Below are 27,356 nucleotides of genomic sequence, written 5' to 3' on the forward strand. Positions count from 1 at the left end.
ACCAGTACATAAAATGTACATATGGGCACAAATATGTAAACAGTCTGCACAAGACTCCGCAGTAAAGTGCAAAATGTGTAAGTGACGTGTGCCAGGAAAAAAAACTAAATAGCAAATAGACTAAAGACGACATAAACTGCATTTCTAAATAAGTACGAAATATTGTGTATTGCCTATCTTGCTAGGTAAGTCTTGCTAGTGTTTGTCCTATTTAAAGTAGGCTAATACTGAACGTGAAACAAAATCTGGAACAAAAAAGTGGATTAACAGTTTTCTAGCAATATTAATTATTAAAATTAAGCACAAAAAAAGAGTTCATACCCAAACAGAGTATTAAAAACCTCCTTGCAAGGTAAGTATTGCTAGTCTTTGTCCGATTTAAAGTAATACTGAATATGAAAATAAAAATTAAAAAAATCTGGAACAAAAAAGTAGATTATAAATGTATTAAAACAAAAATAATACTCAAGAGTATTAAAAAACTCAAAATACATGGAGAAAATCATTGAGCAAATACAGGCTATTTCTCATTAAAGAGCAGTGAATTCTTTTCTCTTTTTATTTTGTTGTTTGATTGATATTAAGTGCACAGACGGCATTAGGTTTATTACGCACTGTCACTTTAAGACCGAGTGCAGATCCAATTGCACTGATGCACATCCGATATTCTCACAACTGTATGTTCTGTAAAGACATAACTGACTGTGTTTGCATGAATACTCTCCAAAACGGACATTTATACATAATGCTGTGTATTTGTCCATTCAGACGCGAAAGAGAGCTCAATTCAGTCCTTGCGCGCTGTATAGCTGTCTATCATTTGTCATATAGTAATAACACCTTGTTTTATTTTATTTTTTATAAGTTATGAGCTATAAATAATTAAAGTGTGATATTTAAATTACGCAATTGAAAGTGCGCAGCTCTGAATGCACGAGCTCTGCGTGCACACACAAACTGACAGCTTTACCGCTTGTTTCGCTATTTGTTGCGCTTATCAAGTTAATGGTTACATTTCGGAGATATCAAGTAGCTATATAAAGCTACATTAAACATTCCACACACATCGCAATGACGATGATAAGTGTTATTTTTTATTAATTGAACCACGGATTACCCAAAGCGTCCGACTCCGCGGTATTAAACATATAGGCTACATATAAGGCACACTGTCTAACATTCGCACAACCTTTGAACTAAAAATAAAATAAAAAGTGCATTCATCTTTTGCATGACGCGGGCCATAAAATTAATGTCGGACCGGCTACTCATCTGTATTGAATAATGACATAACATTATTTAATATTTGAATCACAGCTTATATATTTGATATCGACAACCCAAGTGCATTTTACCTCAAATTTGCGACTAGTTAACTTTCTAAAGAAGGCGCAATCGCTTCTCGGGTCGACATTAACACACAGACAATAATGTATTCAGAATTAAAAATATTTTTGCACCACTTTTTAATGTGTGATTGTGTAAAGGTGTTCACGAGATACCAACCTTTCGCGAACTTGCTTTCAACGTCGAACCCTCGTTTTCATGGAGACGCGGTGTGCACGGAGGGGAGGGGCTGTGTGTGTGTGTGTGTGTGTGTGTGTGTGTGTGCGCGTGCATGTGACAGAGAGACGGAGGGAGAGCAGCGAAAGGAAATGCAGCTGAACGAATACACTGCGTGTTTTAAATAGCGTTAAAAATGAAAGACATTTACAAAGACGAAAACTAAGGACATTTACTCTATTATTTTATTTTATTTTAGTTAGTTTTGCCAAACACACATTACAGTTTTAGTTAGTTATCGTTTTTTTGTAATGCCTCGTTTTTATTTTTATTTTAGTTAACGACAATGTTTTTTCCCACCTAGTTTTCGTTTTTTCGTTCGTTTTCGTTAAGGATTATAACCTTGCTTTGAACTGATTGCTTCGCAAAATTGTTCACTGTTTCCAAGCATTCGGAACGGAACACGCTGGTCAGAACAGTGAAAATGCCACAAAAAAAAAAGACTCAGGCCAAACATTCAAAAAACACCTTTTACAAACCTATTGCAAACGCTTTCTTGAAAGTAAAATCTTTCAAATGCAATTAGCTAAACATAATCAAGTGAGTCTTGAACGGCAGGTTGACTTTAACAGCGCCTTCCACGGTAAAGCCTGAGCTTATGCAAGGTGTTTGGTCATGATAAAGGAGAAGACTCCCCGTCGGGGAATTGAACCCCGGTCTTCCGCGTGTCAGGCGGAGATACTGTCCACTATACTAACAAGGACTGGTCATCACAGTGGCTTCTCTGGGCGGCACGGTACTGTTGTCTATGCTCAACCGTTGAGACGTCACTTAATACTGGATATGCTTTCCATTAATGGAGTTATAATTATTTAAGCCTTTTATTTTGGCCAAGGAGCTCACCCTGTCCTATGGAGGTATCCACCCGCAATCCAAGGAGATGAAGGGTTTGTTCATTTAGCATCCAGGAAGTTCATAAAAATCTCATGCGAATACTACCACTGGTCTTCGACATACTATCGGATTCAGTGACATCCTCTTGGACAGGGTTTGCGGACATTTGGTGATGGGGCAGATTCTTTTTACATTTGCTCCTTCCTCTAATCGATATGGCTGTATTATTGTTTTTTTTTTAAAGAAAATAAGCTGGATGGGAGGAGCCTGCACCAGACATTACCCTTGCTGAGCATGGTTGCATGTGCTTGCGACCACATTGTCCCAACGTCTCATGGGTACAGCTCGAGTTTCTCTTCATTCACGCATAAATCTTTCGCCTTTTACTAAAGATTTCCGTGGAGGGGAACATTTGAGAGTTTCTGATATTTTTGGATGCTCTGCTCACAGCAGAGCTACATGTGTTTGTTCAAGAACAGAGGACGTTTGGCAGCTTGTAACAAAGTACCACAATAGGCTGGGCCACAGATCGAGCGTGGCTAAAATAATTGGCTGTTATATCCAAGACAGCGGTGTTAATGTAAGTTTTACCAAGCACAAAAGGGTAGTGATGGGAGAAACAAAGCTTTGAACTGATTGCTTCGCAAAATTATTCACTGTTTCCAAGCGTTCGGAACGGAACACGCTGGTCAGAACAGTGAAAATGCCACACAAAAAAAAGACTCAGGCCAAACATTCAAAAAACACATTTTACAAACCTATTGCAAACGCTTTCTTGAAAGTAAAATCTTTCAAATGCAATTAGCTAAACATAATCAAATGAGTCTTGAACGGCAGGTTGACTTTAACAGCGCCTTCCACGGTAAAGCCTGAGCTTATGCAAGGTGTTTGGTCATGATAAAGGAGAAGACTCCCCGTCGGGGAATTGAACCCCGCTCTACCGGGTGACAGGCGGAGATACTGTCCACTATACTAACGAGGACTGATCATCACAGTGCCTTCTCTGGGTGGTATGTTACTGTTGTCTATGCTCAACCGTTGAGACGTCACTTAATACTGTATATGCTTTCCATTAATGGAGTTATTATTATTTAAGCCTTTTATTTTGGCCAAGGAGCTCACCCTGTCCTATGGAGGTATCCACCCGCAATCCAAGGAGATGAAGGGTTTGTTCATTTAGCATCCAGGAAGTTCATAAAAATCTCATGCGAATACTACCACTGGTCTTCGACATACTATCGGATTCAGTGACATCCTCTTGGACAGGGTTTGCGGACATTTGGTGATGGGGCAGATTCTTTTTACATTTGCTCCTTCCTCTAATGGATATGGCTGTATTATTGTTTTTTTTTTAAAGAAAATAAGCTGGATGGGAGGAGCCTGCACCAGACATTACCATTGCTGAGCATGGTTGCATGTGCTTGTGACCACATTGTCCCAACGTATCATGGGTACAGCTCGAGTTTCTCTTCATTCAAGCATAAATATTTCACCTTTTACTAAAGATTTCCGCGGAGGGGAACATTTGCGAGTTTCTGATATTTTTGGATGCTCTGCTAAAAGAATTGACTGTTTTGAACAAGACTGGAACTGGGTAGTCGTCAAACCATCCACACTATCCCAGTTCACAACTTCGATTCTTGTGTCAGCAGTGTGAATGTAAGTTTTACCAAGCACAAAAGGGTAGTGATGGGAGAAACAAAGCTTTGAACCGATTGTTTTGCAACATTATTCACTGTTTCCAAGCGTTCGGAACGCAACACGCTGGTCAGAACAGTGAAAATGCCACAAAAAAAAGATTCAGGCCAAACATTCAAAAAACACATTTTACAAACCTATTGCAAATGCTTTCTTGAAAGTAAAATGTTTAAAATGCAATTAGCTAAACATAATCAAGTGAGTCTTGAAAGGCAGGTTGACTTTAACAGCGCCTTCCACGGTAAAGCCTGAGCTTATGCAAGGTGTTTGGTCGTGATAAAGCAGAAGACTCCCCGTCGGGGAATCGAACCCCGGTCTTCCGCGTGACACAAAAAAAGAGTTCATACCCAAACAGAGTATTAAAAACCTCCTTGCAAGGTAAGTATTGCTAGTCTTTGTCCGATTTAAAGTAATACTGAATATGAAAATAAAAATTAAAAAAATCTGGAACAAAAAAGTAGTTTATAAATGTATTAAAACAAAAATAATACTCAAGAGTATTAAAAAACTCAAAATACATGGAGAAAATCATTGAGCAAATACAGGCTATTTCTCATTAAAGAGCAGTGAATTCTTTTCTCTTTTTATTTTGTTGTTTGATTGATATTAAGTGCACAGACGGCATTAGGTTTATTACGCACTGTCACTTTAAGACCGAGTGCAGATCCAATTGCACTGATGCACATCCGATATTCTCACAACTGTATGTTCTGTAAAGACATAACTGACTGTGTTTGCATGAATACTCTCCAAAACGGACATTTATACATAATGCTGTGTATTTGTCCATTCAGACGCGAAAGAGAGCTCAATTCAGTCCTTGCGCGCTGTATAGCTGTCTATCATTTGTCATATAGTAATAACACCTTGTTTTATTTTATTTTTTATAAGTTATGAGCTATAAATAATTAAAGTGTGATATTTAAATTACGCAATTGAAAGTGCGCAGCTCTGAATGCACGAGCTCTGCGTGCACACACAAACTGACAGCTTTACCGCTTGTTTCGCTATTTGTTGCGCTTATCAAGTTAATGGTTACATTTCGGAGATATCAAGTAGCTATATAAAGCTACATTAAACATTCCACACACATCGCAATGACGATGATAAGTGTTATTTTTTATTAATTGAACCACGGATTATCCAAAGCGTCCGACTCCGCGGTATTAAACATATAGGCTACATATAAGGCACACTGTCTAACATTCGCACAACCTTTGAACTAAAAATAAAATAAAAAGTGCATTCATCTTTTGCATGAAGCGGGCCATAAAATTAATGTCGGACCGGCTACTCATCTGTATTGAATAATGACATAACATTATTTAATATTTGAATCACAGCTTATATATTTGATATCGACAACCCAAGTGCATTTTACCTCAAATTTGCGACTAGTTAACTTTCTAAAGAAGGCGCAATCGCTTCTCGGGTCGACATTAACACACAGACAATAATGTATTCAGAATTAAAAATATTTTTGCACCACTTTTTAATGTGTGATTGTGTAAAGGTGTTCACGAGATACCAACCTTTCGCGAACTTGCTTTCAACGTCGAACCCTCGTTTTCATGGAGACGCGGTGTGCACGGAGGGGAGGGGCTGTGTGTGTGTGTGTGTGTGTGTGTGTGTGTGTGTGTGCGCGTGCATGTGACAGAGAGACGGAGGGAGAGCAGCGAAAGGAAATGCAGCTGAACGAATACACTGCGTGTTTTAAATAGCGTTAAAAATGAAAGACATTTACAAAGACGAAAACTAAGGACATTTACTCTATTATTTTATTTTATTTTAGTTAGTTTTGCCAAACACACATTACAGTTTTAGTTAGTTATCGTTTTTTTGTAATGCCTCGTTTTTATTTTTATTTTAGTTAACGACAATGTTTTTTCCCACCTAGTTTTCGTTTTTTCGTTCGTTTTCGTTAAGGATTATAACCTTGCTTTGAACTGATTGCTTCGCAAAATTATTCACTGTTTCCAAGCGTTCGGAACGGAACACGCTGGTCAGAACAGTGAAAATCCCACAAAAAAAAAGACTCAGGCCAAACATTCAAAAAACACCTTTTACAAACCTATTGCAAACGCTTTCTTGAAAGTAAAATCTTTCAAATGCAATTAGCTAAAAATAATCAAGCGAGTCTTGAACGGCAGGTTGACTTTAACAGCACCTTCCACGGTAAAGCCCGAGCTTATGCAAGGTGTTTGGTCGTGATAAAGAAGAATACTCCCCGTCGGGGAATCGAACCCCGGTCTTCCGCGTGACAGGCGAAGATACTGTCCACTATACTAACGAGGACTGGTCATCACAGTTGCTTCTCTGGGCTGTGTGTTACTGTTTTCTATGCTCAACCGTTGAGACGTCACGTAATACTGGATATGCTTTCCATTAATGGAGTTATTATTATTTAAACCTTTTATTTTGGCCAAAGAGCTCACCCTGTCCTATGGAGGTATCCAAGGATTGTCTTGCTCACAGCAGAGCTACATGTGTTTGTTCAAGAACAGAGGACGTTTGGCAGCTTGTAACAAAGTACCACAATAGGTTGGGCCAGAGATTGAGCGTGGCTAAAAGAATTGGCTGTTTTGTCCAAGACTGGAACTTGGTAGTCGTCAAACCATCCACACTTTCCCAGTTCACAACTTCGAGTCTTGTGTCAGCAGTGTGAATGTAAGTTTTACCAAGCACAAAAGGGTAGTGATGGGAGAAACAAAGCTTTGAACCGATTGTTTCGCAACATTATTCACTGTTTCCAAGCGTTCGGAACGCAACACACTGGTCAGAACAGTGAAAATGCAACAAAAAAAAAGACTCAGGCCAAACATTCAAAAAACACCTTTTACAAACCTATTGCAAACGCTTTCTTGAAAGTAAAATCTTTCAAATGCAATTAGCTAAACATAATCAAGTGAGTCTTGAACGGCAGGTTGACTTTAACAGCGCCTTCCACGGTAAAGCCTGAGCTTATGCAAGGTGTTTGGTCGTGATAAAGAAGAAGACTAATCGAACCCCGGTCTTCCGCGTGACAGGCGGAGATACTGTCCACTATACTAACGAGGACTGGTCATCACAGTGGCTTCTCTGGGCGGTACGGTACTGTTGTCTATGCTCAACCGTTGAGACGTCACTTAATACTGGATATGCTTTCCATTAATGGAGTTATTATTATTTAAGCCTTTTATTTTGGCCAAGGAGCTCACCCTGTCCTATGGAGGTATCCACCCGCAATCCAAGGAGATGAAGGGTTTGTTCATTTAGCATCCAGGAAGTTCATAAAAATCTCATGCGAATACTACCACTGGTCTTCGACATACTATCGGATTCAGTGACATCCTCTTGGACAGGGTTTGCGGACATTTGGTCATGGGGCAGATTCTTTTTACATTTGCTCCTTCCTCTAATGGATATGGCTGTATTATTGTGTTTTTTTTAAAAAGAAAATAAGCTGGATGGGAGGAGCCTGCACCAGACATTACCCTTGCTGAGCATGGTTGCATGTGCTTGGGAACAGATTGTCCCAACGTCTCATGGGTACAGCTCGAGTTTCTCTTTCATTCACGCATAAATCTTTCGCCTTTTACTATAGATTTCCGTGGAGGGGAACATTTGCGAGTTTCTGATATTTTTGGATGCTCTGCTCACAGCAGAGCTACATGTGTTTGTTCAAGAACAGAGGACGTTTGGCAGCTTGTAACAAAGTACCACAATAGGCTGGGCCACAGATCGAGCGTGGCTAAAAGAATTGGCTGTTTTGTCCAAGACAGCGGTGTGAATGTAAGTTTTACCAAGCACAAAAGGGTAGTGATGGGAGAAACAAAGCTTTGAACTGATTGCTTCGCAAAATTATTCACTGTTTCCAAGCGTTCGGAACGGAACACGCTGGTCAGAACAGTGAAAATCCCACAAAAAAAAAGACTCAGGCCAAACATTCAAAAAACACCTTTTACAAACCTATTGCAAACGCTTTCTTGAAAGTAAAATCTTTCAAATGCAATTAGCTAAAAATAATCAAGCGAGTCTTGAACGGCAGGTTGACTTTAACAGCACCTTCCACGGTAAAGCCCGAGCTTATGCAAGGTGTTTGGTCGTGATAAAGAAGAATACTCCCCGTCGGGGAATCGAACCCCGGTCTTCCGCGTGACAGGCGGAGATACTGTCTACTATACTAACGAGGACTGGTCATCACAGTTGCTTCTCTGGGCGGTGTGTTACTGTTGTCTATGCTCAACCGTTGAGACGTCACGTAATACTGGATATGCTTTCCATTAATGGAGTTATTATTATTTAAACCTTTTATTTTGGCCAAAGAGCTCACCCTGTCCTATGGAGGTATCCAAGGATTGTCTTGCTCACAGCAGAGCTACATGTGTTTGTTCAAGAACAGAGGACGTTTGGCAGCTTGTAACAAAGTACCACAATAGGTTGGGCCAGAGATTGAGCGTGGCTAAAAGAATTGGCTGTTTTGTCCAAGACTGGAACTTGGTAGTCGTCAAACCATCCACACTTTCCCAGTTCACAACTTCGAGTCTTGTGTCAGCAGTGTGAATGTAAGTTTTACCAAGCACAAAAGGGTAGTGATGGGAGAAACAAAGCTTTGAACCGATTGTTTCGCAACATTATTCACTGTTTCCAAGCGTTCGGAACGCAACACACTGGTCAGAACAGTGAAAATGCAACAAAAAAAAAAGACTCAGGCCAAACATTCAAAAAACACCTTTTACAAACCTATTGCAAACACTTTCTTGAAAGTAAAATCTTTCAAATGCAATTAGCTAAACATAATCAAGTGAGTCTTGAACGGCAGGTTGACTTTAACAGCGCCTTCCACGGTAAAGCCTGATCTTATGCAAGGTGTTTGGTCGTGATAAAGGAGAAGACTCCCCGTCGGGGAATTGAACCCTGGTCTTCCGCGTAACAGGCGGAGATACTGTCCACTATACTAACGAGGACTGGTCATCACAGTGGCTTCTCTGGGCGGTACCGTACTGTTGTCTATGCTCAACCGTTGAGACGTCACTTAATACTGGATATGCTTTCCATTAATGGAGTTATAATTATTTAAGCCTTTTATTTTGGCCAAGGAGCTCACCCTGTCCTATGGAGGTATCCACCTGCAATCCAAGGAGATGAAGGGTTTGTTCATTTAGCATCCAGGAAGTTCATAAAAATCTCATGCGAATACTACCACTGGTTTTCGACATACTATCGGATTCAGTGACATCCTCTTGGACAGGGTTTGCGGACATTTGGTGATGGGGCAGATTCTTTTTACATTTGCTCCTTCCTCTAATGGATATGGCTGTATTATTGTTTTTTTTTTAAAGAAAATAAGCTGGATGGGAGGAGCCTGCACCAGACATTACCCTTGCTGAGCATGGTTGCATGTGCTTGGGACCACATTGTCCCAACGTCTCATGGGTACAGCTCGAGTTTCTCTTCATTCACGCATAAATCTTTCGCCTTTTACTAAAGATTTCCGTGGAGGGGAACATTTGCGAGTTTCTGATATTTTTGTATGCTCTGCTCACAGCAGAGCTACATGTGTTTGTTCAAGAACAGAGGACATTTGGCAGCTTGTAACAAAGTACCACATTAGGCTGGGCCACAGATCGAGCGTGGCTAAAAGAATTGGCTGTTTTGTCCAAGACAGCGGTGTGAATGTAAGTTTTACCAAGCACAAAAGGGTAGTGATGGGAGAAACAAAGCTTTGAACTGATTGCTTCGCAAAATTATTTACTGTTTCCAAGCGTTCGGAATGGAACACGCTGGTCAGAACAGTGAAAATCCCACAAAAAAAAAGACTCAGGCCAAACATTCAAAAAACACCTTTTACAAACCTATTGCAAACGCTTTCTTGAAAGTAAAATCTTTCAAATGCAATTAGCTAAAAATAATCAAGCGAGTCTTGAACGGCAGGTTGACTTTAACAGCACCTTCCACGGTAAAGCCCGAGCTTATGCAAGGTGTTTGGTCGTGATAAAGAAGAATACTCCCCGTCGGGGAATCGAACCCCGGTCTTCCGCGTGACAGGCGGAGATACTGTCTACTATACTAACGAGGACTGGTCATCACAGTTGCTTCTCTGGGCGGTGTGTTACTGTTGTCTATGCTCAACCGTTGAGACGTCACGTAATACTGGATATGCTTTCCATTAATGGAGTTATTATTATTTAAACCTTTTATTTTGGCCAAAGAGCTCACCCTGTCCTATGGAGGTATCCAAGGATTGTCTTGCTCACAGCAGAGCTACATGTGTTTGTTCAAGAACAGAGGACGTTTGGCAGCTTGTAACAAAGTACCACAATAGGTTGGGCCAGAGATTGAGCGTGGCTAAAAGAATTGGCTGTTTTGTCCAAGACTGGAACTGGGTAGTCGTCAAACCATCCACACTTTCCCAGTTCACAACTTCGAGTCTTGTGTCAGCAGTGTGAATGTAAGTTTTACCAAGCACAAAAGGGTAGTGATGGGAGAAACAAAGCTTTGAACCGATTGTTTCGCAACATTATTCACTGTTTCCAAGCGTTCGGAACGCAACACACTGGTCAGAACAGTGAAAATGCAACAAAAAAAAAAGACTCAGGCCAAACATTCAAAAAACACCTTTTACAAACCTATTGCAAACGCTTTCTTGAAAGTAAAATCTTTCAAACGCAATTAGCTAAACATAATCAAGTGAGTCTTGAACGGCAGGTTGACTTTAACAGCGCCTTCCACGGTAAAGCCTGAGCTTATGCAAGGTGTTTGGTCGTGATAAAGGAGAAGACTCCCCGTCGGGGAATTGAACCCCGGTCTTCCGCGTGACAGGCGGAGATACTGTCCACTATACTAACGAGGACTGGTCATCACAGTGGCTTCTCTGGGCGGTACGGTACTGTTGTCTATGCTCAACCGTTGAGACGTCACTTAATACTGGATATGCTTTCCATTAATGGAGTTATAATTATTTAAGCCTTTTATTTTGGCCAAGGAGCTCACCCTGTCCTATGGAGGTATCCACCCGCAATCCAAGGAGATGAAGGGTTTGTTCATTTAGCATCCAGGAAGTTCATAAAAATTTCATGCGAATACTACCACTGGTCTTCGACATACTATCGGATTCAGTGACATCCTCTTGGACAGGGTTTGCGGACATTTGGTGATGGGGCAGATTCTTTTTACATTTGCTCCTTCCTCTAATGGATATGGCTGTATTATTGTTTTTTTTTAAAAGAAAATAAGCTGGATGGGAGGAGCCTGCACCAGACATTACCCTTACTGAGCATGGTTGCATGTGCTTGGGACCACATTGTCCCAACGTCTCATGGGTAAAGCTCGAGTTTCTCTTCATTCACGCATAAATCTTTCGCCTTTTACTAAAGATTTCCGTGGAGGGGAACATTTGCGAGTTTCTGATATTTTTTGATGCTCTGCTCACAGCAGAGCTACATGTGTTTGTTCAAGAACAGAGGACGTTTGGCAGCTTGTAACAAAGTACCACAATAGGCTGGGCCACAGATCGAGCTTGGCTAAAAGAATTGGCTGTTTTGTCCAAGACAGCGGTGTGAATGTAAGTTTTATCAAGCACAAAAGGGTAGTGATGGGAGAAACAAAGCTTTGAACTGATTGCTTGGCAAATTTTATTCACTGTTTCCAAGCGTTCGGAACGGAACACGCTGGTCAGAACAGTGAAAATGCCACAAAAAAAAAATACTCAGGCCAAACATTCAAAAAACACCTTTTACAAACCTATTGCAAACGCTTTCTTGAAAGTAAAATCTTTCAAATGCAATTAGCTAAACATAATCAAGTGAGTCTTGAACGGCAGGTTGACTTTAACAGCGCCTTCCACGGTAAAGCCTGATCTTATGCAAGGTGTTTGGTCGTGATAAAGGAGAAGACTCCCCGTCGGGGAATTGAACCCCGGTCATCACAGTGGCTTCTCTGGGCGGTACGGTACTGTTGTCTATGCTCAACCGTTGAGACGTCACTTAATACTGGATATGCTTTCCATTAATGGAGTTATAATTATTTAAGCCTTTTATTTTGGCCAAGGAGCTCACCCTGTCCTATGGAGGTATCCACCCGCGATCCAAGGAGATGAAGGGTTTGTTCATTTAGCATCCAGGAAGTTCATAAAAATCTCATGCGAATACTACCACTGGTCTTCGACATACTATCGGATTCAGTGACATCCTCTTGGACAGGGTTTGCGGACATTTGGTGATGGGGCAGATTCTTTTTACATTTGCTCCTTCCTCTAGTGGATATGGCTGTATTATTGTTTTTTTTTTAAAAGAAAATAAGCTGGATGGGAGGAGCCTGCACCAGACATTACCCTTGCTGAGCATGGTTGCATGTGCTTGGGAACACATTGTCCCAACGTCTCATGGGTACAGCTCGAGTTTCTCTTCATTCACGCATAAATCTTTCGCCTTTTACTAAAGATTTCCGTGGAGGGGAACATTTGCGAGTTTCTGATATTTTTTGATGCTCTGCTCACAGCAGAGCTACATGTGTTTGTTCAAGAACAGAGGACGTTTGGCAGCTTGTAACAAAGTACCACAATAGGCTGGGCCACAGATCGAGCTTGGCTAAAAGAATTGGCTGTTTTGTCCAAGACAGCGGTGTGAATGTAAGTTTTATCAAGCACAAAAGGGTAGTGATGGGAGAAACAAAGCTTTGAACTGATTGCTTGGCAAAATTATTCACTGTTTCCAAGCGTTCGGGAACGGAACACGCTGGTCAGAACAGTGAAAATGCCACAAAAAAAAATACTCAGGCCAAACATTCAAAAAACACCTTTTACAAACCTATTGCAAACGCTTTCTTGAAAGTAAAATCTTTCAAATGCAATTAGCTAAACATAATCAAGTGAGTCTTGAACGGCAGGTTGACTTTAACAGCGCCTTCCACGGTAAAGCCTGATCTTATGCAAGGTGTTTGGTCGTGATAAAGGAGAAGTCTCCCCGTCGGGGAATTGAACCCCGGTCTTCCGCGTGACAGGCGGTGATACTGTCCACTATACTAACGAGGACTGGTCATCACAGTGGCTTCTCTGGGCGGTACGGTACTGTTGTCTATGCTCAACCGTTGAGACGTCACTTAATACTGGATATGCTTTCCATTAATGGAGTTATAATTATTTAAGCCTTTTATTTTGGCCAAGGAGCTCACCCTGTCCTATGGAGGTATCCACCCGCGATCCAAGGGGATGAAGGGTTTGTTCATTTAGCATCCAGGAAGTTCATAAAAATCTCATGCGAATACTACCACTGGTCTTCGGCATACTATCGGATTCAGTGACATCCTCTTGGACAGGGTTTCAGACATTTGGTGATGGTGCAGATTCTTTTTACATTTGCTCCTTCCTCTAATGGATATGGCTGTATTATTGTTTTTTTTTTTTTAAAGAAAATAAGCTGGATGGGAGGAGCCTGCACCAGACATTACCCTTGCTGAGCATGGTTGCATGTGCTTGGGACCACATTGTCCCAACGTCTCATGGGTACAGCTCGAGTTTCTCTTCATTCACGCATAAATCTTTCGCCTTTTACTAAAGATTTCCGTGGAGGGGAACATTTGCGAGTTTCTGATATTTTTGGATGCTCTGCTCACAGCAGAGCTACATGTGTTTGTTCAAGAACAGAGGACGTTTGGCAGCTTGTAACAAAGTATCACAATAGGCTGGGCCACAGGTCGAGCAAGGCTAAAAGAATTGGCTGTTTTGTCCAAGACAGCGGTGTGAATGTAAGTTTTATCAAGCACAAAAGGGTAGTGATGGGAGAAACAAAGCTTTGAACTGATTGCTTCGCAAAATTATTCACTGTTTCCAAGCGTTCGGAACGGAACACGCTGGTCAGAACAGTGAAAATGCCACAAAAAAAAAAAGACTCAGGCCAAACATTCAAAAAACACCTTTTACAAACCTATTGCAAACGCTTTCTTGAAAGTAAAATCTTTCAAATGCAATTAGCTAAACATAATCAAGTGAGTCTTGAACGGCAGGTTGACTTTAACAGCGCCTTCCACGGTAAAGCCTGAGCTTATGCAAGGTGTTTGGTCGTGATAAAGAAGAAGACTAATCGAACCCCGGTCTTCCGCGTGACAGGCGGAGATACTGTCCACTATACTAACGAGGACTGGTCATCCCAATTGCTTCTCTGGGCGGTACGGTACTGTTGTCTATGCTCAACCGTTGAGACGTCACTTAATACTGGATATGCTTTCCATTAATGGAGTTATTATTATTTAAGCCTTTTATTTTGGCCAAGGAGCTCACCCTGTCCTATGGAGGTATCCACCCGCAATCCAAGGAGATGAATGGTTTGTTCATTTAGCATCCAGGAAGTTCATAAAAATCTCATGCGAATACTACCACTGGTCTTCGACATACTATCGGATTCAGTGACATCCTCTTGGACAGGGTTTGCGGATATTTGGTGATGGGGCAGATTCTGTTTACATTTGCTCCTTCCTCTAATGGATATGGCTGTATTATTGTGTTTTTTTTAAGAAAATAAGCTGGATGGGAGGAGCCTGCACCAGACATTACCCTTGCTGAGCATGGTTGCATGTGCTTGCGACCACATTGTCCCAACGTCTCTTGGGGTACAGCTCGAGTTTCTCTTCATTCACGCATAAATCTTTCGCCTTTTACTAAAGATTTCCGTGGAGGGGAACATTTGCGAGTTTCTGATATTTTTGGATGCTCTGCTCACAGCAGAGCTACATGTGTTTGTTCAAGAACAGAGGACGTTTGGCAGCTTGTAACAAAGTACCACAATAGGCTGGGCCACAGATCGAGCGTGGCTAAAAGAATTGGCTGTTTTGTCCAAGACAGCGGTGTGAATGTAAGTTTTACCAAGCACAAAAGGGTAGTGATGGGAGAAACAAAGCTTTGAACTGATTGCTTCGCAAAATTATTCACTGTTTCCAATCGTTCGGAACGGAACACGCTGGTCAGAACAGTGAAAATCCCACAAAAAAAAGACTCAGGCCAAACATTCAAAAAACACCTTTTACAAACCTATTGCAAACGCTTTCTTGAAAGTAAAATCTTTCAAATGCAATTAGCTAAAAATAATCAAGCGAGTCTTGAACGGCAGGTTGACTTTAACAGCACCTTCCACGGTAAAGCCCGAGCTTATGCAAGGTGTTTGGTCGTGATAAAGAAGAATACTCCCCGTCGGGAAATCGAACCCCGGTCTTCCGCGTGACAGGCGGAGATACTGTCCACTATACTAACAAGGACTGGTCATCACAGTTGCTTCTCTGGGCGGTGTGTTACTGTTGTCTATGCTCAACCGTTGAGACGTCACGTAATACTGGATATGCTTTCCATTAATGGAGTTATTATTATTTAAACCTTTTATTTTGGCCAAAGAGCTCACCCTGTCCTATGGAGGTATCCAAGGATTGTCTTGCTCACAGCAGAGCTACATGTGTTTGTTCAAGAACAGAGGACGTTTGGCAGCTTGTAACAAAGTACCACAATAGGTTGGGCCAGAGATTGAGCGTGGCTAAAAGAATTGGCTGTTTTGTCCAAGACTGGAACTTGGTAGTCGTCAAACCATCCACACTTTCCCAGTTCACAACTTCGAGTCTTGTGTCAGGAGTGTGAATGTAAGTTTTACCAAGCACAAAAGGGTAGTGATGGGAGAAACAAAGCTTTGAACCGATTGTTTCGCAACATTATTCACTGTTTCCAAGCGTTCGGAACGCAACACACTGGTCAGAACAGTGAAAATGCAACAAAAAAAAAAGACTCAGGCCAAACATTCAAAAAACACCTTTTACAAACCTATTGCAAACGCTTTCTTGAAAGTAAAATCTTTCAAATGCAATTAGCTAAACATAATCAAGTGAGTCTTGAACGGCAGGTTGACTTTAACAGCGCCTTCCACGGTAAAGCCTGAGCTTATGCAAGGTGTTTGGTCGTGATAAAGAAGAAGACTAATCGAACCCCGGTCTTCCGGAGATACTGTCCACTATACTAACGAGGACTGGTCATCCCAATTGCTACTCTGGGCGGTACGGTACTGTTGTCTATGCTTAACCGTTGAGACGTCACTTAATACTGGATATGCTTTCCATTAATGGAGTTATTATTATTTAAGCCTTTTATTTTGGCCAAGGAGCTCACCCTGTCCTATGGAGGTATCCACCCGCAATCCAAGGAGATGAAGGGTTTGTTCATTTAGCATCCAGGAAGTTCATAAAAATCTCATGCGAATACTACCACTGGTCTTCGACATACTATCGGATTCAGTGACATCCTCTTGGACAGGGTTTGCGGACATTTGGTGATGGGGCAGATTCTTTTTACATTTGCTCCTTCCTCTAATGGATATGGCTGTATTATTGTGTTTTTTTTTAAAGAAAATAAGCTGGATGGGAGGAGCCTGCACCAGACATTACCCTTGCTGAGCATGGTTGCATGTGCTTGGGACCACATTGTCCCAACGTCTCATGGGTACAGCTCGAGTTTCTCTTCATTTACGCATAAATCTTTCGCCTTTTACTAAAGATTTCCTTGGAGGAAACATTTGCGAGTTTCTGATATTTTTGGATGCTCTGCTCACAGCAGAGCTACATGTGTTTGTTCAAGAACAGAGGACATTTGGTAGCTTGTAACAAAGTACCACAATAGGCTGGGCCACAGATCGAGCGTGGCTAAAAGAATTGGCTGTTTTGTCCAAGACAGCGGTGTGAATGTAAGTTTTACCAAGCACAAAAGGGTAGTGATGGGAGAAACAAAGCTTTGAACTGATTGCTTCGCAAAATTATTCACTGTTTCCAAGCGTTCGGAACGGAACACGCTGGTCAGAACAGTGAAAATCCCACAAAAAAAAGACTCAGGCCAAACATTCAAAAAACACCTTTTACAAACCTATTGCAAACGCTTTCTTGAAAGTAAAATCTTTCAAATGCAATCAGCTACAAATAATCAAGCAAGTCTTGAACGGCAGGTTGACTTTAACAGCACCTTCCACGGTAAAGCCCGAGCTTATGCAAGGTGTTTGGTCGTGATAAAGAAGAATACTCCCCGTCGGGGAATCGAACCCCGGTCTTCTATACTAGATACTGTCCACTATACTAACGAGGACTGGTCATCACTGTTGGTTCTCTGGGCGGTGTGTTACTGTTGTCTATGCTCAACCGTTGAGACGTCACTTAATACTAGATATGCTTTCCATTAATGGAGTTATTATTATTTAAACCTTTTATTTTGGCCAAAGAGCTCACCCTGTCCTATGGAGGTATCCAAGAATTGTCTTGCTCACAGCAGAGCTACATGTGTTTGTTCAAGAACAGAGGACGTTTGGCAGCTTGTAACAAAGTACCACAATAGGCTGGGCCACAGATCGAGCGTGGCTAAAAGAATTGGCTGTTTTGTCCAAGACAGCGGTGTGAATGTAAGTTTTACCAAGCACAAAAGGGTAGTGATGGGAGAAACAAAGCTTTGAACTGATTGCTTCGCAAAATTGTTCACTGTTTCCAAGCGTTCGGAACGGAACACGCTAGTCAGAACAGTGAAAATCCCACAAAAAAAAAAGACTAAGGCCAAACATTCAAAAAACACCTTTTACAAACCTATTGCAAACGCTTTCTTGAAAGTAAAATCTTTCAAATGCAATTAGCTAAACATAATCAAGTGAGTCTTGAACGGCAGGTTGACTTTAACAGCGCCTTCCACGGTAAAGCCTGAGCTTATGCAAGGTGTTTGGTCGTGATAAAGAAGAAGACTAATCGAACCCCGGTCTTCCGCGTGACAGGCGGAGATACTGTCCACTATACTAACGAGGACTGGTCATCCCAATTGCTTCTCTGGGCGGTACGGTACTGTTGTCTATGCTCAACCGTTGAGACGTCACTTAATACTGGATATGCTTTCCATTAATGGAGTTATTATTATTTAAGCCTTTTATTTTGGCCAAGGAGCTCACCCTGTCCTATGGAGGTATCCACCCGCAATCCAAGGAGATGAAGGGTTTGTTCATTTAGCATCCAGGAAGTTCATAAAAATCTCATGCGAATACTACCACTGGTCTTCGACATACTATCGGATTCAGTGACATCCTCTTGGACAGGGTTTGCGGACATTTGGTGATGGGGCAGATTCTTTTTACATTTGCTCCTTCCTCTAATGGATATGGCTGTATTATTGTGTTTTTTTTTTAAAGAAAATAAGCTGGATGGGAGGAGCCTGCACCCGACATTACCCTTGCTGAGCATGGTTGCATGTGCTTTGGAGTACATTGTCCCAACGTCTCATGGGTACAGCTCGAGTTTCTCTTCATTCACGCATAAATCTTTCGCCTTTTACTAAAGATTTCCGTGGAGGGGAACATTTGCGAGTTTCTGATATTTTTGGATGCTCTGCTCACAGCAGAGCTACATGTGTTTGTTCAAGAACAGAGGACGTTTGGCAGCTTGTAACAAAGTACCACAATAGGCTGGGCCACAGATCGAGCGTGGCTAAAAGAATTGGCTGTTTTGTCCAAGACTGGAACTGGGTAGTCGTCAAACCATCCACACTTTCCCAGTTCACATCTTCGAGTCTTGTGTCAGCAGTGTGAATGTAAGTTTTACCAAGCACAAAAGGGTAGTGATGGGAGAAACAAAGCTTTGAACCGATTGTTTCGCAACTAGGGATGGGAATTGATAAGATTTTATCAATATCAATGCCACTAACGATTCTGCTTATCGATCCGATTCTTTAACGATTCTCTTATCGATTCCTGATAGCACTGTGTGGGAAAAAGTAGTCTTTTTCGGGGGGGAACAAGTCGTTTTAATGCTTACACTTGACTAAGCAAACTGTACTTTTTATGTAATTTCTGTAAAAAATTGAACCTTATTGTAAAGTGTTACCGATTAGTTATACACCGATTAAACGTCCCGTGAGTTCAGTGTTGGAAAGATCAGTTGTTTTAACCATTCATTAAAACGAATCGGTTCAAATGAGTCATTAGTTCGCGAATTGGACGTGTCATTATCGGACGTGTGCGCGTTGTGTGATTATCCCGCCAGTTGGGACATCCCACAAGATGTGTGTCATCACAGAAAACATTTCATCACTGGATCGTTTTTTTTCGTTTATTTGAAGTGTGATTATGTCAGCTGAATGTGCGGAAGACTTTTCAGAGAAGATAAGGCAACGTATTTTAGCACAATTCACACCCAGCGGCAATTCAGGAAAAACAAATCTCCGAATGCTCCAGATAAAACTTTAGTCTCCCTACCTTACCATCGTGTCGTTTATTTTGATTAATATGTGCGAGGGAGAGAGGAAGACAGCGCTTAGTTTTGAGACGGTGAAGCCTACTTTCGACTTGCTCCGAAGAGAGAGAGTGCGTGCGCGCGACCGGGGCTCTCTCTCTCTCTCTCTCTCTGCTCGATCAGTTTAACATGCGGCCTGTCACAAGCGCAGCGGTTCATCTACATTACCAGAGAGAGACAATTTTACTCACTGATCAAATAAGACTTTGCAGGACAAAGATTATCTTTGGACGCGGTGCTATGGTGCTTGATAAAGGACAAAAGGGACAGTTGTGAGTTCACGGTCTGTACATACTATGGCTGACTCAGAGCAGGAGCATCGATAAGAGGACTCGTTAACGTCGAGGGCATACAATATCGATGGATCGTAAAATTTAGAACCGGTTCTCGAGTGGAACCGGTTTTCGATTCCCATCCCTATTCGCAACATTATTCACTGTTTCCAAGCGTTCGGAACGCAACACACTGGTCAGAACAGTGAAAATGCAACAAAAAAAAAAGACTCAGGCCAAACATTCAAAAAACACCTTTTACAAACCTATTGCAATAGCTTTCTTGAAAGTAAAATCTTTCAAATGCAATTAGCTAAACATAATCAAGTGAGTCTTGAACGGCAGGTTGACTTTAACAGCGCCTTCCACGGTAAAGCCTGAGCTTATGCAAGGTGTTTGGTCGTGATAAAGAAGAAGACTAATCGAACCCCGGTCTTGCGCGTGACAGGCGGAGATACTGTCCACTATACTAACGAGGACTGGTCATCACAGTGGCTTCTCTGGGCGGTACGGTACTGTTGTCTATGCTCAACCGTTGAGACGTCACTTAATACTGGATATGCTTTCCATTAATGGAGTTATTATTATTTAAGCCTTTTATTTTGGCCAAGGAGCTCACCCTGCCCTATGGAGGTATCCACCCGCAATCCAAAGAGATGAAGGGTTTGTTCATTTAGCATCCAGGAAGTTCATAAAAATCTCATGCGAATACTACCACTGGTCTTCGACATACTATCGGATTCAGTGACATCCTCTTGGACAGGGTTTGCGGACATTTGGTGATGGGGCAGATTCTGTTTACATTTGCTCCTTCCTCTAATGGATATGGCTGTATTATTGTTTTTTTTTTAAAGAAAATAAGCTGGATGGGAGGAGCCTGCACCAGACATTACCCTTGCTGAGCATGGTTGCATGTGCTTGGGACCACATTGTCCCAACGTCTCTTGGGTACAGCTCGAGTTTCTCTTCATTCACGCATAAATCTTTCGCCTTTTACTAAAGATTTCCGTGGAGGGGAACATTTGCGAGTTTCTGATATTTTTGGATGCTCTGCTCACAGCAGAGCTACATGTGTTTGTTCAAGAACAGAGGACGTTTGGCAGCTTGTAACAAAGTACCACAATAGGCTGGGCCACAGATCGAGCGTGGCTAAAAGAATTGGCTGTTTTGTCCAAGACAGCGGTGTGAATGTAAGTTTTACCAAGCACAAAAGGGTAGTGATGGGAGAAACAAAGCTTTGAACTGATTGCTTCGCAACATTATTCACTGTTTCCAAGCGTTCGGAACGGAACACGCTGGTCAGAACAGTGAAAATCCCACAAAAAAAAAGACTCAGGCCAAACATTCAAAAAACACCTTTTACAAACCTATTGCAAACGCTTTCTTGAAAGTAAAATCTTTCAAATGCAATTAGCTAAAAATAATCAAGCGAGTCTTGAACGGCAGGTTGACTTTAACAGCACCTTCCACGGTAAAGCCCGAGCTTATGCAAGGTGTTTGGTCGTGATAAAGAAGAATACTCCCCGTCGGGGAATCGAACCCCGGTCTTCCGCGTGACAGGCGGAGATACTGTCCACTATACTAACGAGGACTGGTCATCACAGTTGCTTCTCTGGGCGGTGTGTTACTGTTGTCTATGCTCAACCGTTGAGACGTCACATAATACTGGATATGCTTTCCATTAATGGAGTTATTATTATTTAAACCTTTTATTTTGGCCAAAGAGCTCACCCTGTCCTATGGAGGTATCCAAGGATTGTCTTGCTCACAGCAGAGCTACATGTGTTTGTTCAAGAATAGAGGACGTTTGGCAGCTTGTAACAAAGTACCACAATAGGCTGGGCCACAGATCGAGCGTGGCTAAAAGAATTGGCTGTTTTGTCCAAGACTGGAACTGGGTAGTCGTCAAACCATCCACACTTTCCCAGTTCACATCTTCGAGTCTTGTGTCAGCAGTGTGAATGTAAGTTTTACCAAGCACAAAAGGGTAGTGATGGGAGAAACAAAGCTTTGAACCGATTGTTTCGCAACATTATTCACTGTTTCCAAGCGTTCGGAACGCAACACACTGGTCAGAACAGTGAAAATGCAACAAAAAAAAAGACTCAGGCCAAACATTCAAAAAACACCTTTTACAAACCTATCGCAAACGATTTCTTGAAAGTAAAATCTTTCAAATGCAATCAGCTACAAATAATCAAGCAAGTCTTGAACGGCAGGTTGACTTTAACAGCACCTTCCACGGTAAAGCCCGAGCTTATGCAAGGTGTTTGGTCGTGATAAAGAAGAATACTCCCCGTCGGGGAATCGAACCCCGGTCTTCTATACTAGATACTGTCCACTATACTAACGAGGACTGGTCATCACTGTTGGTTCTCTGGGCGGTGTGTTACTGTTGTCTATGCTCAACCGTTGAGACGTCACTTAATACTAGATATGCTTTCCATTAATGGAGTTATTATTATTTAAACCTTTTATTTTGGCCAAAGAGCTCACCCTGTCCTATGGAGGTATCCAAGAATTGTCTTGCTCACAGCAGAGCTACATGTGTTTGTTCAAGAACAGAGGACGTTTGGCAGCTTGTAACAAAGTACCACAATAGGCTGGGCCACAGATCGAGCGTGGCTAAAAGAATTGGCTGTTTTGTCCAAGACAGCGGTGTGAATGTAAGTTTTACCAAGCACAAAAGGGTAGTGATGGGAGAAACAAAGCTTTGAACCGATTGTTTCGCAACATTATTCACTGTTTCCAAGCGTTCGGAACGCAACACACTGGTCAGAACAGTGAAAATGCAACAAAAAAAAAAGACTCAGGCCAAACATTCAAAAAACACCTTTTACAAACCTATTGCAATAGCTTTCTTGAAAGTAAAATCTTTCAAATGCAATTAGCTAAACATAATCAAGTGAGTCTTGAACGGCAGGTTGACTTTAACAGCGCCTTCCACGGTAAAGCCTGAGCTTATGCAAGGTGTTTGGTCGTGATAAAGAAGAAGACTAATCGAACCCCGGTCTTGCGCGTGACAGGCGGAGATACTGTCCACTATACTAACGAGGACTGGTCATCACAGTGGCTTCTCTGGGCGGTACGGTACTGTTGTCTATGCTCAACTGTTGAGACGTCACTTAATACTGGATATGCTTTCCATTAATGGAGTTATTATTATTTAAGCCTTTTATTTTGGCCAAGGAGCTCACCCTGTCCTATGGAGGTATCCACCCGCAATCCAAGGAGATGAAGGGTTTGTTCATTTAGCATCCAGGAAGTTCATAAAAATCTCATGCGAATACTACCACTGGTCTTCGACATACTATCGGATTCAGTGACATCCTCTTGGACAGGGTTTGCGGACATTTGGTGATGGGGCAGATTCTGTTTACATTTGCTCCTTCCTCTAATGGATATGGCTGTATTATTGTTTTTTTTTAAAAGAAAATAAACTGGATGGGAGGAGCCTGCACCAGACATTACCCTTGCTGAGCATGGTTGCATGTGCTTCGGACCACATTGTCCCAACGTCTCTTGGGTACAGCTCGAGTTTCTCTTCATTCACGCATAAATCTTTCGCCTTTTACTAAAGATTTCCGTGGAGGGGAACATTTGCGAGTATCTGATATTTTTGGATGCTCTGCTCACAGCAGAGCTACATGTGTTTGTTCAAGAACAGAGGACGTTTGGCAGCTTGTAACAAAGTACCACAATAGGCTGGGCCACAGATCGAGCGTGGCTAAAAGAATTGGCTGTTTTGTCCAAGACAGCGGTGTGAATGTAAGTTTTACCAAGCACAAAAGGGTAGTGATGGGAGAAACAAAGCTTTGAACTGATTGCTTCGCAACATTATTCACTGTTTCCAAGCGTTTGGAACGGAACACGCTGGTCAGAACAGTGAAAATCCCACACAAAAAAAAGACTCAGGCCAAATATTCAAAAAACACCTTTTACAAACCTATTGCAAACGCTTTCTTGAAAGTAAAATCTTTCAAATGCAATTAGCTAAAAATAATCAAGCGAGTCTTGAACGGCAGGTTGACTTTAACAGCACCTTCCACGGTAAAGCCCGAGCTTATGCAAGGTGTTTGGTCGTGATAAAGAAGAATACTCCCCGTCGGGGAATCGAACCCCGGTCTTCCGCGTGACAGGCGGAGATACTGTCCACTATACTAACGAGGACTGGTCATCACAGTTGCTTCTCTGGGCGCTGTGTTACTGTTTCTATGCTCAACCGTTGAGACGTCACGTAATACTGGATATGCTTTCCATTAATGGAGTTATTATTATTTAAACCTTTTATTTTGGCCAAAGAGCTCACCCTGTCCTATGGAGGTATCCAAGGATTGTCTTGCTCACAGCAGAGCTACATGTGTTTGTTCAAGAACAGAGGACGTTTGGCAGCTTGTAACAAAGTACCACAATAGGTTGGGCCAGAGATTGAGCATGGCTAAAAGAATTGGCTGTTTTGTCCAAGACTGGAACTTGGTAGTCGTCAAACCATCCACACTTTCCCAGTTCACAACTTCGAGTGTTGTGTCAGCAGTGTGAATGTAAGTTTTACCAAGCACAAAAGGGTAGTGATGGGAGAAACAAAGCTTTGATCCGATTGTTTCGCAACATTATTCACTGTTTCCAAGCGTTCGGAACGCAACACACTGGTCAGAACAGTGAAAATGCAACAAAAAAAAAAGACTCAGGCCAAACATTCAAAAAACACCTTTTACAAACCTATTGCAAACGCTTTCTTGAAAGTAAAATCTTTCAAATGCAATTAGCTAAACATAATCAAGTGAGTCTTGAACGGCAGGTTGACTTTAACAGCGCCTTCCACGGTAAAGCCTGAGCTTATGCAAGGTGTTTGGTCGTGATAAAGAAGAAGACTAATCGAACCCCCGTCTTCCGCGTGACAGGCGGAGATACTGTCCACTATACTAACGAGGACTGGTCATCCCAATTGCTTCTCTGGGCGGTACGGTACTGTTGTCTATGCTCAACCGTTGAGACGTCACTTAATACTGGATATGCTTTCCATTAATGGAGTTATTATTATTTAAGCCTTTTATTTTGGCCAAGGAGCTCACCCTGTCCTATGGAGGTATCCACCCGCAATCCAAGGAGATGAAGGGTTTGTTCATTTAGCATCCAGGAAGTTCATAAAAATCTCATGCGAATACTACCACTGGTCTTCGACATACTATCGGATTCAGTGACATCCTCTTGGACAGGGTTTGCGGACATTTGGTGATGGGGCAGATTCTTTTTACATTTGCTCCTTCCTCTAATGGATATGGCTGTATTATTGTGTTTTTTTTTAAAGAAAATAAGCTGGATGGGAGGAGCCTGCACCAGACATTACCCTTGCTGAGCATGGTTGCATGTGCTTGGGACCACATTGTCCCAACGACTCATGGGTACAGCTCGAGTTTCTCTTCATTCACGCATAAATCTTTCGCCTTTTACTAAAGATTTCCGTGGAGGGGAACATTTGCGAGTTTCTGATATTTTTGGATGCTCTGCTCACAGCAGAGCTACATGTGTTTGTTCAAGAACAGAGGACGTTTGGCAGCTTGTAACAAAGTACCACAATAGGCTGGGCCACAGATCGAGCGTGGCTAAAAGAATTGGCTGTTTTGTCCAAGACAGCGGTGTGAATGTAAGTTTTACCAAGCACAAAAGGGTAGTGATGGGAGAAACAAAGCTTTGAACTGATTGCTTCGCAAAATTATTCACTGTTTCCAAGCGTTCGGAACGGAACACGCTGGTCAGAACAGTGAAAATCCCACAAAAAAAAGACTCAGGCCAAACATTCAAAAAACACCTTTTACAAACCTATTGCAAACGCTTTCTTGAAAGTAAAATCTTTCAAATGCAATTAGCTAAAAATAATCAAGCGAGTCTTGAACGGCAGGTTGACTTTAACAGCACCTTCCACGGTAAAGCCCGAGCTTATGCAAGGTGTTTGGTCGTGATAAAGAAGAATACTCCCCGTCGGGGAATCGAACCCCGGTCTTCCGCGTGACAGGCGGAGATACTGTCCACTATACTAACGAGGACTGGTCATCACAGTTGCTTCTCTGGGCGGTGTGTTACTGTTGTCTATGCTCAACCGTTGAGACGTCACGTAATACTGGATATGCTTTCCATTAATGGAGTTATTATTATTTAAACCTTTTATTTTGGCCAAAGAGCTCACCCTGTCCTATGGAGGTATCCAAGGATTGTCTTGCTCACAGCAGAGCTACATGTGTTTGTTCAAGAACAGAGGACGTTTGGCAGCTTGTAACAAAGTACCACAATAGTTTGGGCCAGAGATTGAGCGTGGCTAAAAGAATTGGCTGTTTTGTCCAAGACTGGAACTTGGTAGTCGTCAAACCATCCACACTTTCCCAGTTCACAACTTCGAGTCTTGTGTCAGCAGTGTGAATGTAAGTTTTACCAAGCACAAAAGGGTAGTGATGGGAGAAACAAAGCTTTGAACCGATTGTTTCGCAACATTATTCACTGTTTCCAAGCGTTCGGAACGCAACACACTGGTCAGAACAGTGAAAATGCAACAACAAAAAAAAAGACTCAGGCCAAACATTCAAAAAACACCTTTTACAAACCTATTGCAAACGCTTTCTTGAAAGTAAAATCTTTCAAATGCAATTAGCTAAACATAATCAAGTGAGTCTTGAACGGCAGGTTGACTTTAACAGCGCCTTCCACGGTAAAGCCTGAGCTTATGCAAGGTGTTTGGTCGTGATAAAGAAGAAGACTAATCGAACCCCGGTCTTCCGCGTGACAGGCGGAGATACTGTCCACTATACTAACGAGGACTGGTCATCCCAATTGCTTCTCTGGGCGGTACGGTACTGTTGTCTATGCTCAACCGTTGAGACGTCACTTAATACTGGATATGCTTTCCATTAATGGAGTTATTATTATTTAAGCCTTTTATTTTGGCCAAGGAGCTCACCCTGTCCTATGGAGGTATCCACCCGTAATCCAAGGAGATGAAGGGTTTGTTTATTTAGCATCCAGGAAGTTCATAAAAATCTCATGCGAATACTACCACTGGTCTTCGACATACTATCGGATTCAGTGACATCCTCTTGGACAGGGTTTGCGGACATTTGGTGATGGGGCAGATTCTTTTTACATTTGCTCCTTCCTCTAATGGATATGGCTGTATTATTGTTTTTTTTTTAAAGAAAAAAGCTGGATGGGAGCAGCCTGCACCAGACATTACCCTTGCTGAGCATGGTTATATGTGCTTGGGACCACATTGTCCCAACGTCTCATGGGTACAGCTCGAGTTTCTCTTCATTCACGCATAAATCTTTCGCCTTTTACTAAAGATTTCCGTGGAGGGGAACATTTGCGAGTTTCTGATATTTTTGGATGCTCTGCTCACAGCAGAGCTACATGTGTTTGTTCAAGAACAGAGGACGTTTGGCAGCTTGTAACAAAGTACCACAATAGGCTGGGCCACAGATCGAGCGTGGCTAAAAGAATTGGCTGTTTTGTCCAAGACTGGAACTGGGTAGTCGTCAAACCATCCACACTTTCCCAGTTCACATCTTCGAGTCTTGTGTCAGCAGTGTGAATGTAAGTTTTACCAAGCACAAAAGGGTAGTGATGGGAGAAACAAAGCTTTGAACCGATTGTTTCGCAACATTATTCACTGTTTCCAATCGTTCGGAACGCAACACACTGGTCAGAACAGTGAAAATGCAACAAAAAAAAAAGACTCAGGCC

General features: G+C 42.0%; 21 non-coding genes across 21 annotated transcripts; 14 read left to right on the top strand and 7 right to left on the bottom strand.

The window, feature by feature from the left end:
- Nucleotides 1–2,194: 2,194 nt before the first annotated feature.
- trnav-gac (transfer RNA valine (anticodon GAC)) lies at nt 2,195–2,266 on the bottom strand. Its single transcript has one exon. It is a non-coding gene; the product is annotated as a tRNA-Val (tRNA).
- A 472-nt stretch (nt 2,267–2,738) lies between these two features.
- Nucleotides 2,739–2,854, top strand: LOC143730068 (U5 spliceosomal RNA). The gene has a single exon (XR_013200299.1). It is a non-coding gene; the product is annotated as a U5 spliceosomal RNA (small nuclear RNA).
- Nucleotides 2,855–3,852: 998 nt separating this feature from the next.
- On the top strand, nt 3,853–3,964 carry LOC143729854 (U5 spliceosomal RNA). Its single transcript, XR_013200111.1, has one exon. It is a non-coding gene; the product is annotated as a U5 spliceosomal RNA (small nuclear RNA).
- Nucleotides 3,965–6,318: 2,354 nt separating this feature from the next.
- trnad-guc (transfer RNA aspartic acid (anticodon GUC)) lies at nt 6,319–6,390 on the bottom strand. Its single transcript has one exon. It is a non-coding gene; the product is annotated as a tRNA-Asp (tRNA).
- Nucleotides 6,391–7,627: 1,237 nt separating this feature from the next.
- LOC143729825 (U5 spliceosomal RNA) lies at nt 7,628–7,743 on the top strand. The gene has a single exon (XR_013200086.1). It is a non-coding gene; the product is annotated as a U5 spliceosomal RNA (small nuclear RNA).
- Nucleotides 7,744–8,969: 1,226 nt separating this feature from the next.
- trnan-guu (transfer RNA asparagine (anticodon GUU)) lies at nt 8,970–9,041 on the bottom strand. Its single transcript has one exon. It is a non-coding gene; the product is annotated as a tRNA-Asn (tRNA).
- A 473-nt stretch (nt 9,042–9,514) lies between these two features.
- On the top strand, nt 9,515–9,629 carry LOC143730292 (U5 spliceosomal RNA). The gene has a single exon (XR_013200502.1). It is a non-coding gene; the product is annotated as a U5 spliceosomal RNA (small nuclear RNA).
- A 1,226-nt stretch (nt 9,630–10,855) lies between these two features.
- On the bottom strand, nt 10,856–10,927 carry trnad-guc (transfer RNA aspartic acid (anticodon GUC)). Its single transcript has one exon. It is a non-coding gene; the product is annotated as a tRNA-Asp (tRNA).
- Nucleotides 10,928–11,399: 472 nt separating this feature from the next.
- Nucleotides 11,400–11,515, top strand: LOC143730277 (U5 spliceosomal RNA). The gene has a single exon (XR_013200488.1). It is a non-coding gene; the product is annotated as a U5 spliceosomal RNA (small nuclear RNA).
- A 950-nt stretch (nt 11,516–12,465) lies between these two features.
- Nucleotides 12,466–12,580, top strand: LOC143730281 (U5 spliceosomal RNA). Its single transcript, XR_013200492.1, has one exon. It is a non-coding gene; the product is annotated as a U5 spliceosomal RNA (small nuclear RNA).
- A 1,000-nt stretch (nt 12,581–13,580) lies between these two features.
- LOC143730179 (U5 spliceosomal RNA) lies at nt 13,581–13,695 on the top strand. The gene has a single exon (XR_013200400.1). It is a non-coding gene; the product is annotated as a U5 spliceosomal RNA (small nuclear RNA).
- A 988-nt stretch (nt 13,696–14,683) lies between these two features.
- LOC143730181 (U5 spliceosomal RNA) lies at nt 14,684–14,798 on the top strand. Its single transcript, XR_013200402.1, has one exon. It is a non-coding gene; the product is annotated as a U5 spliceosomal RNA (small nuclear RNA).
- Nucleotides 14,799–16,547: 1,749 nt separating this feature from the next.
- LOC143729833 (U5 spliceosomal RNA) lies at nt 16,548–16,661 on the top strand. The gene has a single exon (XR_013200094.1). It is a non-coding gene; the product is annotated as a U5 spliceosomal RNA (small nuclear RNA).
- Nucleotides 16,662–18,352: 1,691 nt separating this feature from the next.
- On the top strand, nt 18,353–18,467 carry LOC143730182 (U5 spliceosomal RNA). Its single transcript, XR_013200403.1, has one exon. It is a non-coding gene; the product is annotated as a U5 spliceosomal RNA (small nuclear RNA).
- A 2,110-nt stretch (nt 18,468–20,577) lies between these two features.
- On the top strand, nt 20,578–20,692 carry LOC143730183 (U5 spliceosomal RNA). Its single transcript, XR_013200404.1, has one exon. It is a non-coding gene; the product is annotated as a U5 spliceosomal RNA (small nuclear RNA).
- A 452-nt stretch (nt 20,693–21,144) lies between these two features.
- trnad-guc (transfer RNA aspartic acid (anticodon GUC)) lies at nt 21,145–21,216 on the bottom strand. The gene has a single exon. It is a non-coding gene; the product is annotated as a tRNA-Asp (tRNA).
- A 1,939-nt stretch (nt 21,217–23,155) lies between these two features.
- On the top strand, nt 23,156–23,270 carry LOC143730268 (U5 spliceosomal RNA). The gene has a single exon (XR_013200480.1). It is a non-coding gene; the product is annotated as a U5 spliceosomal RNA (small nuclear RNA).
- Nucleotides 23,271–23,723: 453 nt separating this feature from the next.
- Nucleotides 23,724–23,795, bottom strand: trnad-guc (transfer RNA aspartic acid (anticodon GUC)). Its single transcript has one exon. It is a non-coding gene; the product is annotated as a tRNA-Asp (tRNA).
- Nucleotides 23,796–25,031: 1,236 nt separating this feature from the next.
- On the top strand, nt 25,032–25,146 carry LOC143730184 (U5 spliceosomal RNA). The gene has a single exon (XR_013200405.1). It is a non-coding gene; the product is annotated as a U5 spliceosomal RNA (small nuclear RNA).
- Nucleotides 25,147–25,597: 451 nt separating this feature from the next.
- On the bottom strand, nt 25,598–25,669 carry trnad-guc (transfer RNA aspartic acid (anticodon GUC)). The gene has a single exon. It is a non-coding gene; the product is annotated as a tRNA-Asp (tRNA).
- A 1,237-nt stretch (nt 25,670–26,906) lies between these two features.
- Nucleotides 26,907–27,021, top strand: LOC143730185 (U5 spliceosomal RNA). The gene has a single exon (XR_013200406.1). It is a non-coding gene; the product is annotated as a U5 spliceosomal RNA (small nuclear RNA).
- Nucleotides 27,022–27,356: the final 335 nt, after the last annotated feature.

This window comes from Siphateles boraxobius, unplaced genomic scaffold (assembly GCF_051911475.1).
Source record: "Siphateles boraxobius isolate OS27281-9 unplaced genomic scaffold, OSU_SipBor_1 8, whole genome shotgun sequence".
Lineage (NCBI taxonomy): Eukaryota > Metazoa > Chordata > Actinopteri > Cypriniformes > Leuciscidae > Siphateles > Siphateles boraxobius.